Genomic DNA, 10,467 nt, shown 5'->3' on the forward strand with positions numbered 1-10,467 from the left:
TTTTCTATAAGCTCAGTCAAACACACTCCCCCACACACAGACACACATGCACATATATACATATGTCAGCATGGATCTTCTTTATCCTTCTAGCAAACATTTTCTATATTGTCTTTCTCTTCCAAATTTGTCCCATTTTTTCTCTTTGTTTTCTGTGTGTATAGCCTATAAAATAAAATACTATTTTTGTTTAACTTTTACTTTAGATTTGGGGATACATGTGACGGTTTGTTCCATAGATAAATTTGTGTCACACTCCTGTCATAAATTTGTTCTACAGACTTAAAATTCTAATTTTTGTCACCAATAATCTCTTCTCATAAGAATGATCAGTGGCCTTTAACTTAATATTGATCAATTTTCTCAATATAGTGTAGAGGTTAAAAACCCAAATATGTAGACAGATAAAACTTGGCTTGAATTCTGGGTGATAATGAGAACACTGTACTGTCATGTCTTGTTCAGGGTGTTTAAGAGATTAAATGGAATAATGAATCTAAAACAGTGAATATTTGTCCCATGGCATCGATAACAGCTTCAGTAAGTGATAGTTTATTATTATTTAGCCATTCAACAAATATTTTCAACCACTTTTTATGTGCTGGCAATGTAGTAGATGAAAATACTGATGTGGTTACTTCCCGTATTCCCTATGGGCTTCCTTCTCTGATGTCCTGCCTACATCTGTTTTGATGAGGTAATGAAAAGGGCATGAACTTTGAAGTTTGACAGGTATGGATCCAAATCCTAACTCCAAGACTTGTGTGAACTTAGGCGAAGTACTGTAAAGTCTCTGAGCATTATTCTTCTCAGGAGTAGGACTATGATGATACATAATTTACAGTGCAATTGGGATAGCTAAGTAGACACATATTTAAATTTCTTAGCCAAAATGCTGGCATATATTGCAGTTCAGCAAACACTAATCTACTCCTCACACCTACCTCTGTATGTGGTTCCTAATGTTTTCTTATTTTGTCTTTCAATATTTTTTCCTCTGAAATGATTTATTTCCATGAACTCAGCTATTACCTTCACTCCCACAAGTACAATCCAATTTCATCTCTACAAATTGATAGAACTTTTTTTATCTGAAGATCCCACCCTGATTTTAAATTCAACAGATCTGAAATCACATTTGTTATTTTAGCCTCAAATCAATTGTACTACAGACTTCTAAGTGTAACCTTTCAGGCTCTTCTTCCTCTAATGCACTCTACACTCCACTGCCACATTTATTTTCCTCCAAATTGCTTTCATCATTGTACTCACATATTTTGAAATTTTCAAAGACTTTGCTCACAGTTATCTACAAGATAAATGAAAATGTCTTCGTGTTACAAAAACTGTGAGGTCCAAAAACTAATAAAGTACTGATATGGCTTCGCTGTGACCCCAACCAAATCTCATCTTGAATTTTAGCTCCCATAATTCCCATGGGTTGTGGAAGGGACCTAGTAGGAGGTAAATGAATCATGGCAGCAGGTCTTTCCTGTACTGTTCCCTGATACTGAATAAGTTTCACGAGATCTGATGGTTTTATAAGGGGAGATCCCCTGCACATGCTCTCTTGCCTGCTGCCATGTAAGATGTAAATTTGCTCCTCCTTTACCTTCTGCCATAATTGTGAGGACTCCCCAGCCATATGGAACTGTGAGCCAATTAAACCTCTTTTCTTTATGAATTACCCAGCCTCAGCTATGTCTTTATTCCCAGCATGAGAACAGACTAATACAATAAATTGGTACTTGGAGTGGGGTGCTGCTGTAAAGATGCCCAAAAATGTGGAAGCAAGTTTGGAACTGGGCAGCAGGCAGAGATTTAAACAGTTTTGAGGGCTCAGAAGACAGAAAAATGGGGAAAAGTTTGAAACTTCCTAGAGACTTGTTGAATGGCTTAGACCAAATGCTGACCATCTCAGATTGAGATGAGAAACTTGTTGGGAACTGGAATAAACATGACTCTTGCTGCATTTTAGCAAAGAGACTGGTAGCATTTTGCTCCTATCCTAGAGATCTGCAGAAATTTTACCTCAGAGCAATGATTTAGGGTATCTGGCAGAATAAATTTCTAAGCAGCAAAGCATTCAAGAGGTGACTTTGGTGCGATTAAAAGCATTCCGTTTTGCGTATTCACAAAGATATGGTTTGAGATTGGAACTTATGTTTAAAAGGGAAACAGAGCATAAAAGTTCAAAAAATTTGCAGCCTGACAATGTGATAGAAAAGACAAAGGTATTTTTGTGAGGAGAAATTCAAGCTGGCTGTAGAAATTTGCATAAGTAGTGAGGAGCCAAATATTAATCACCAAGACAAGGGAGAAAATGTCTCCAGGCCATGTCAGAGACCTTGTTGGCAGCTCTAGGATCGCAGGCTTAGAGACCTAGAAGGAAAAAATGGTTTTGTCGGCCAGGGCCAGGGCCCCCTGCTCTGTGCAGCCTGAGGACTTGGTGCCCTGCATCCCAGCTGCTCCAGCTATGGCTAAAAGGAACCAAGGTACAGTTTGAACTGTGGCTTCAGAGGGTACAAGCTCCAATCCTGGCAGCATCCATATGGTGTTGAGCCTGTGGGTGCACAGAAGTCAAGAACTGAGGTTTGGGAACCTCTGCCTAGATTTCACAGGATGTATGGAAATGCCTGTATGTCCAGGCAGAAGTTTGCTACAGGGGTGGAGCCTTCATGGAGAACCTCTGCTAGGGCAGTGCAGAAGAGAAATGTGGGTTCAGAGCCTCCACACAGACCCCACTAGGGTACTGCGTAGTGGAGCTGTGAGAGGAAGGCCACTGTCCTCCAGACCCCGTAATGGTAGATTCACTGACAGTTTGCACTGTGTGCCAGAAAAACTGCAGACAGCACCAGCCCATGAAAGCAGCCAGAAGAGGGGGGTCAGGGCAGGGGTCACTGTACCATGCAAAGCACAGAGGCAGAGATGTCCAAGACCATGGGAACCCAGCTTTTGCATCAGTGTGACCTGGACATAAGACATGGAATCAAAAGAGATCATTTCGGAGCTTTAAGGTTTGTCTGCCCCACTGGATTTTGGACTTGCACGGGTCCTATAGTCCCTTCATTTTGGCCAATTTCTCTCATTTGGAATGGTTGTATTTACCCAACGCCTATAACCCCATTGTATATAGGACATAACTAACTTGCTTTTGATTTTACAGGATCAGAGATGCAAAGAACTTACCTTGTTTTAGATGAGATTTCAGACTGTGGGCTTTTGAGTTAATGTTGAAATGAGTTAAGACTTTGGGAGGCTGTTGGGAAGGCATGATTGGTTTTGAAATCTAAGAACATGAGATTTCGGAGGGGTCAGGGTGAAATGATATGGTTTGGCTATATCCCCACCCAAAACTTATCTTGAATCTCCATCTGCAAATTTTCTGAACTTTTATGCTCTGCTTCCCTTTAAAACATAAGTTGTAGTTCCTGTAATTTCCACATGTCATGGGAGGGACCCAGTGGGAGGTAATCAAATTATGGGAGTAGGTCTTTCCTGTGCTGTATTCATGATAGTGAATAAGTCTTATGAGATCTAATGGTTTTGTAAAGGGGAGTTCCCCCCTGCACATGCTTTCTTGCCTACCACCATGTAAAACATGACTTTGATCCTCCTTCACCTTCTGCCATAATTGTGAGGCCTCCCCAACCATGTGCAACTGTGAGTCAATTAAACCTCTTTACTTAATAAATTACCCAGTCTTGGGTAAGTCTTTATTAGCAGTATGATAACAGACTAATACAGTAAATTGGTACCAGGAGTGGGGTGCTACTGTAAAGATACCTGAAAATGTGGAACTATGTCCATAAAATCTCCAGGGATCCCATGGATTTCTGGACCATAGAAATGAATGTCAGGGCTTTGATATAATTTTCACCTCATTGAGTTCATTTCTCATTTTGATATCAAGACAAGAATCTAAACAAGATATCTTCTAACATATGTTTTAATTTATAAATTTTTATGAAAGCCATGATTTAATTTGGATGGGTCCAAGTCTTAACTTCAAGACTTGTATGAAATTAGACAAACTACTTTAAACTCACTGAGCCTTATTCTACTCAGGAGTAGAACTGCAATGACAATAACTGCAATTCAATAACAGTATATCAATAATGCATACATTTTGTCAACTCTTTTAATATAAATTTATCTATTTTTAACTGACAATAATTATGTATACTTATGGAAAACAATGTGATGTTTTTATCTATGTGTACATGGTAGAAAGATTAAATCAAGCTAATTAACACACTCATCAACTCACCAACTTATCTTTCTTTATGGTGGTAAGAATTTTAAAAATGTATTCTTTTAGCAATTTTGAAATATACAACAAATTATAATTAACTGTGGTCACCATGCAATGCAACAGATCACTAAAACATATTCCTCTAGTCTGACTGAAACTTTGTAAACTTTCATCAACATCTCCACTTTCCCCATCCCTCTACTTGCTACCTCAGCCTCTGGTAACCACCTTTCTACTCAGTTTCTATGACATTGAGTTTTTTAGATTTCACATATAAGTGAGATCATACAATATTTGCCTTCCTGTGTCTGACTCATTTCACTTTTATAATGTCCTCCAGGTCCATCCATTTTGTCATAAATGACAGAATTTTCTTTTCTCGGGGTGTGTAGTGTCTCATCATGTATATATACTGCATTTTATTTGTCCATTAACCTGTTGATGAATACTGTTACTTTCATATCTTGGCTTTTGTGAATAATGCTGAAATGAACATGGAAGTGCAGATATCTTTTCAACACCTTTCTCAATTCCTCTGGATATATACCCAGAAGTGGGATTGCTGAATAATATTTTCAATTTTCTTTATGTTTTCTAATTCTCTAAGACAAATGCTGTTTTGAAAAAGGAAATTCATATCCTTATGTAGACCTCTTTTGTATCATAGAATGTGTTTAGGAACTTCTGAGAATAGAGTTTCTTTAAGTGAATATGGACTACGAGCTACTCCCTGATGTAAAGTGTGAACATTTTTTGTAAATTTATTTCTGTACCTAAAGTGAAATAGTAAGATATTGAATTAAGATTTTTTTTCTGAGAATGGAAGAATCTTCATGTCTTATGTGGTTTTAAAGAATGTATTGGGTGGGGATGGTGGCTTACATCTGTAATTCCAGCACTTTGAGAAGCTGAAGCAGAAATCACTTTGAGCCCAGGAGTTTGAGACAAGCCTGGACAACAAAGCAAAACCCTGTCTCTACAAAAAATAGTAAAAAATAAAAGTTGCCAAGTGCAGGGGTGTGTACCTGTAGACCCCAGCCATTCAGGAATCTGACAGGGAGGATCCCTCAGTCAGGAGTTTGAGGTTGCAGTGGGCTATTAGCACACCACTAACTCCAGGCCTGTGCGACAGGGTAAGACTCTGTCCCCACCCCCAATATTTTTTTTCCCACCTCAGCCCCCGAGTAGCTGGGACCACCAGCGCACACCACCTCACCTAGCTAATTTTTGTATTTTTTGTAGATACAGGTTTTGCTGTGCTGCCCAGGCTGATCTCAAACTCCTGAGCTCAAGTCGTCCACCCACCTTGGCCTCCCAAAGTGCTGGGATTACAGGCGTGAGCCACCATGCTTGGCCTGAGTCTTTTCTTTTAGAGATACTGAGCTTAGCTTGCTCAGAGAACTGAGGTTGAGCTTTATTTCAATTTCAAATACTGAGTGATCTCAATTATTAAGGAACTTCGAATGGATTATTTTTATTTTCTCCTCATAATTTTGTCTCCACACCTGAAGGTAGATAATATCTAGTATTAGTTGACTACTGGATTCCACTAGCTTCCCAGAGATAGGGATTGCTAGAGACAAATTCCTGAGTGTGACCCATATATGTAGGTCTCATATAAAATATCTAACAAACTAGATTTTTTGCAGGAGTTTTTGCTCCTCTGGATGGAGGCAAAGAAGCAGGAGCATCACTTGAACTAAAATACAGAAGGAATAATGAACCTAACATGCGTGGGGGAAAGGTCCTAATGAAATGTTGCGTTCCTATAAAGGTAGACTCAGGAAATAACATTGTCCAGGTTAAGCAGAGATAGATATCAAATAGATAGCCTCAAATATCAGAAAGAACCATTCATACTTAGTCCAGAATAAGTACCGGAGATCTTTGACAAGAGGAATTGTGGATTTTTTTAAATTTTGTAATTAACAAAAAGGCTATACAATTTTGGTTTGGAGTCCATGAATTTAAATAATATCTTTAAGTTGTGCTTATGTTCATAAATAGATTAAATGATTTAAAAATAGTAATAGAAGTAGAGTCCAAATTAAACTGACTGCATTTTTATTACTTTATTTTGAAGGTAGTGTACTCTTTTATTATCAGACTTTCATTTCTTTTTACTTGATTCCCTCATTCAGAAACCCAGATAAGCTAAGGACATCTCAGAGGAGATACCAGCTTGAAGCATGCTCTGTAGGCAAAACTGTGAAGAATAAGCCACATTTGGGCTTCAAAAAATTGTAGCTTGTGTACATAGAGAAATAATCATTAGAGCCAATTATCTTTGGACAGACTGATATTTCAAATTCTAATTACAAAGTTTTAGCTTCATTAACACATGAGTTTCATTTTATATCTTGGCTACCACATTTTATTGTTACAATTCATTAAAAATAACTTGAAAAATGAAGATGATCATAGGCTTCAGCATACAAGCAAAATAAAAAACTAGTGCCTGGGTAATGAATACAACACTTTATATTTGTATGGCAACTTCCTTTTAAGGAGCTCAAAACATTTCACGAACGTTATCTCATTAATCTTATGAGTACCGCAATAAAACATAATTTCTTTTTTTTTTTTTTTTTTTTTTTTTTTTTTTTTTTTTTTTTGAGACGGAGTCTCACGCTGTTGCCCAGGCTGGAGTGCAGTGGCGCGATCTCGGCTCACTGCAAGCTCTGCCTCCCGGGTTCCCGCCATTCTCCTGCCTCAGCCTCCTGAGTAGCTGGGACTACAGGCGCCCGCCACCGCGCCCGGCTAATTTTTTGAATTTTTAGTAGAGACGGGGTTTCACTGTGGTCTCGATCTCCTGACCTTGTGATCCGCCCGCCTCGGCCTCCCAAAGTGCTGGGATTACAGGCTTGAGCCACCGCGCCCGGCAAAACATAATTTCTTATATCTCTGAACAAGAGAAATTGATAAATGAAATTGCCACAGTTTGCTTTCATTGTTGAACATTAAATTATGAACATATACAATATTCATATTTATTTATCATTATTTTAAAATTTTCAGTAAATTGACCCCTTTTGGTATACATTTCTATGAATTTTAACACATTTAGATTAGAATAATTGCCACCATATTCAGGATACAGAACAGTCCTATCACTCCAAAGATCTTTATACTACTCCTTAATTATCAAATATATTCCCACATTTACTTCTGAAAAACACTGAACTGCGCTACATCCCTATATGTTGTTTTTTTCAGAATCCCATATAAATGGAATCACAGAGTATGTAACCTTTGGAGGTTTGCTTCTTTCTCTCAGCATAATGCCGTTCAGATCTACCTGTGTTGTTTGTTAATCAATAGTATATTTATTTTATTGCCGAGAAGTATTCCCTTGTATGGATGTATCCAGTTTGTTTATCCATTAATCTGTTAGAAGACATTGAGGTTATTTCCAGTTTGGATTGATCATTAATACAGCTGCTATATATATTTGTATACAAATTTTTGTGTGGCAATAAGTATAATTTCTCCAGGTTAAATACTCATGAGTAGGATTGCTGGGTTATTGTATGGTAAGTGCATGTGAACTTTAAGAGAAACTAACAAGCTGTTTTTCAGAATGTCGACATCATTTGGAGTTCCCATCAGCAATTTATGAAAGCCCTAGTTTTTCTGCATTCTCACTAGCATTTGGTATTGCTACTTCTTCTAATCAGTATGTAGTGGTATGTCACAGTGACTTTCACTTGCATTTCCATGATGGCTAATAACACTCAATATCTTTCATGTGTTTACTTTTCATCAGTATGCCTCATTTTGTGAGGTGCCTGTTCAACTATTTTGCACTTATAAGTTCTTGGAGCTTTTTGTATATTCCTTAGAATATGCTACACAGACAGTCATGTGCATGTATAGTCGACTTTCTTTCTTTTCATTTTTATTTATTTCTTGACCAATTTCATCTAAGTTATTAAATTCACGCACACAAATTTATCTGCATTTTTTCCTTGTTATGCTTTTAATACGAGGAGTCTGCAATGATTTTCTGTTTTTCACTCCTGTTTTTGCCAATGTGTCTTCTCTTTGTTTTTTTTGTTATTCTAGAGGTTTATCAATTTCATAATTTCATTGACCTTTTCAAAAAACCAATGTTTACATTTAATTTAATTGATTTTTGATTTTTTTTTTTCTTTTTTATGAGATGGAGTCTCACTCTGTCACCAGTCTGGAGTGCAGTGGCCTATCTCGGCTTGCTGTAACCTCTGCCTCCAGCTTCAAGTGATTCTCCTGCCTCAGCCTACTGAATATCTGGGATTACACGTGCGTGCCACCATGCCTGGCTCATTTTTGTGTTTTTAGTAGAGACAGGGTTTCACTGTGTTAGCTAGACTGGTCTCCAACTTCTGACCTCAGGTGATCCACACACCTCAGTTTCCCGAAGTGCTGGGATTACAGGTGTGAATCACCTGGCCCAGCTTGTTTTAAATTTTCTTGGTCAAGCTTTATTATTTCCTTTATTTTTCTTGTTTCAAGATTATCTGATATTCTTTTTCTAAGTTCTTATGCCACAACTTACACTTTTGGTTTGAGACTTTTACTTTTAATATAGCATTTTAATGCTATAAATTTCCCTCTAAGCACTGCTTTAGCTGTGTGTCTCAAATTTTGGTATGTTGTATTTTAATTTTTTTACGTTCAAAACATTTTCTAACTGTTCTTTAGTCTTTCTTTTTGACCCATGAATTTTTTAGAAGTGTATTCTTTACTTTCCAAGTATTTGAAGACTTTTCTGTATCTTTCTGTTATTGATTTCTATTGTAATTCCATTATGATTAGGCAATATACTTTGTATGATTTTAATTCTCTTGAATTTGTTAGTATTTATTTATGACCAAGAATATGACTGACCTTGAGAATGTTTCATGTGTACTTGAAAAGTATCTTTATTTTTGTTGGGTGGATCACTCCACAAATGTCAACTAAATCTAGTTGATTGATGTTGTTGTTCAGTTTTTCTAAATTCTTGTGGTTAGTGTTTGCATAGTATATTTTTTCCATTCTTTTGTTTTAAACCCACATAAATAATTATATAAAATGAATTTCTTGTAAATAGGTAGGTCTTGCGTTTTTTCTTCTATCTGCTATAAAGATATATTTTTAATTCTTATATTCAGATTATCTAAATTTAATATAATTATTAATACTTTTAGATGTTGGTTTACCATGATGTCATTTTTAAAATTTTATTTCTCTCAGTTTTTTATTCCCTTATTTCCCTTTTCTGCCTTCTATTGAATTATTAGAATATTTTTTAGTATTCTATTTTAGTTTGTTTATTGAGTATTTTACTTTTATAATTGTATTGTTTGGTTAGTGGTTGATCTAAGGATTATTAAATACATACTTAACTTTTCATGGTCCATGTAAAACTTGAATATCTTACCATTCAGGTGGAATATAGAAACTCTACTACCTATTAGTTCCCTTTACTCTTCTTTCTTTATGTGGTGGTGGTTTTAATAGGCATTATATGTACATATATTGAAAACCACATTATATTATTATAATAATTGCTTTCAATCATCGTACACATTTTAAGAGTTTAAGGGAGGGATTTGTCTACTATAATTACCATGTTTCTCTGAAACATAGTCCTTCTATTATCTTTCTGGGATACTAATAACACAAACTGCAGCCTTTGCTATTGTCCCACATATTCCTCAGTTGTTGTTGTTATTTTTAATCTTTTTTTTCTATTGACCTATATTCAAGTTTCCTGACTAATTCCTCTGTCCTATTCTGTTTTTTGTTTTTTCGCTGTGTGTGTGTGTGTGTGTGTGTGTGTGTGTGTTTGAGATGGAGTCTCACTCTGTTGCCCAGGCTAGAGTCCAATGGTGTGATTTCGGCTCACTGCAACCTCTGCCTCCCGGGTTCAAGTGATTCTCCTGCCTCAGCCTCCCCAGTAGCTGAAACTACAGGTACGTGCCACCATGCCTAGCTAATTTTTATATTTTTAGTAGAGATGGGGTTTCACTATGTTGGCCAGGATGGTCTCAATCCCCTGACCTCATGATTCGCCCACCTCGGCCTCCCAAAGTGCTGGGATTATAGGTGTGAGCCATCTCACCTGGCAACCCCCATTCTGTTCTTGAATCCATCAGGTGAGTTTTTATTTATTGTCATTTTTCAGTTCTCACATTTACTTTTGATTCCATTTTTATGTTTTCTATCATTCTGCTGAAATTTTATGT

Source organism: Macaca thibetana, chromosome 7 (assembly GCF_024542745.1).
Source record: "Macaca thibetana thibetana isolate TM-01 chromosome 7, ASM2454274v1, whole genome shotgun sequence".
Lineage (NCBI taxonomy): Eukaryota > Metazoa > Chordata > Mammalia > Primates > Cercopithecidae > Macaca > Macaca thibetana.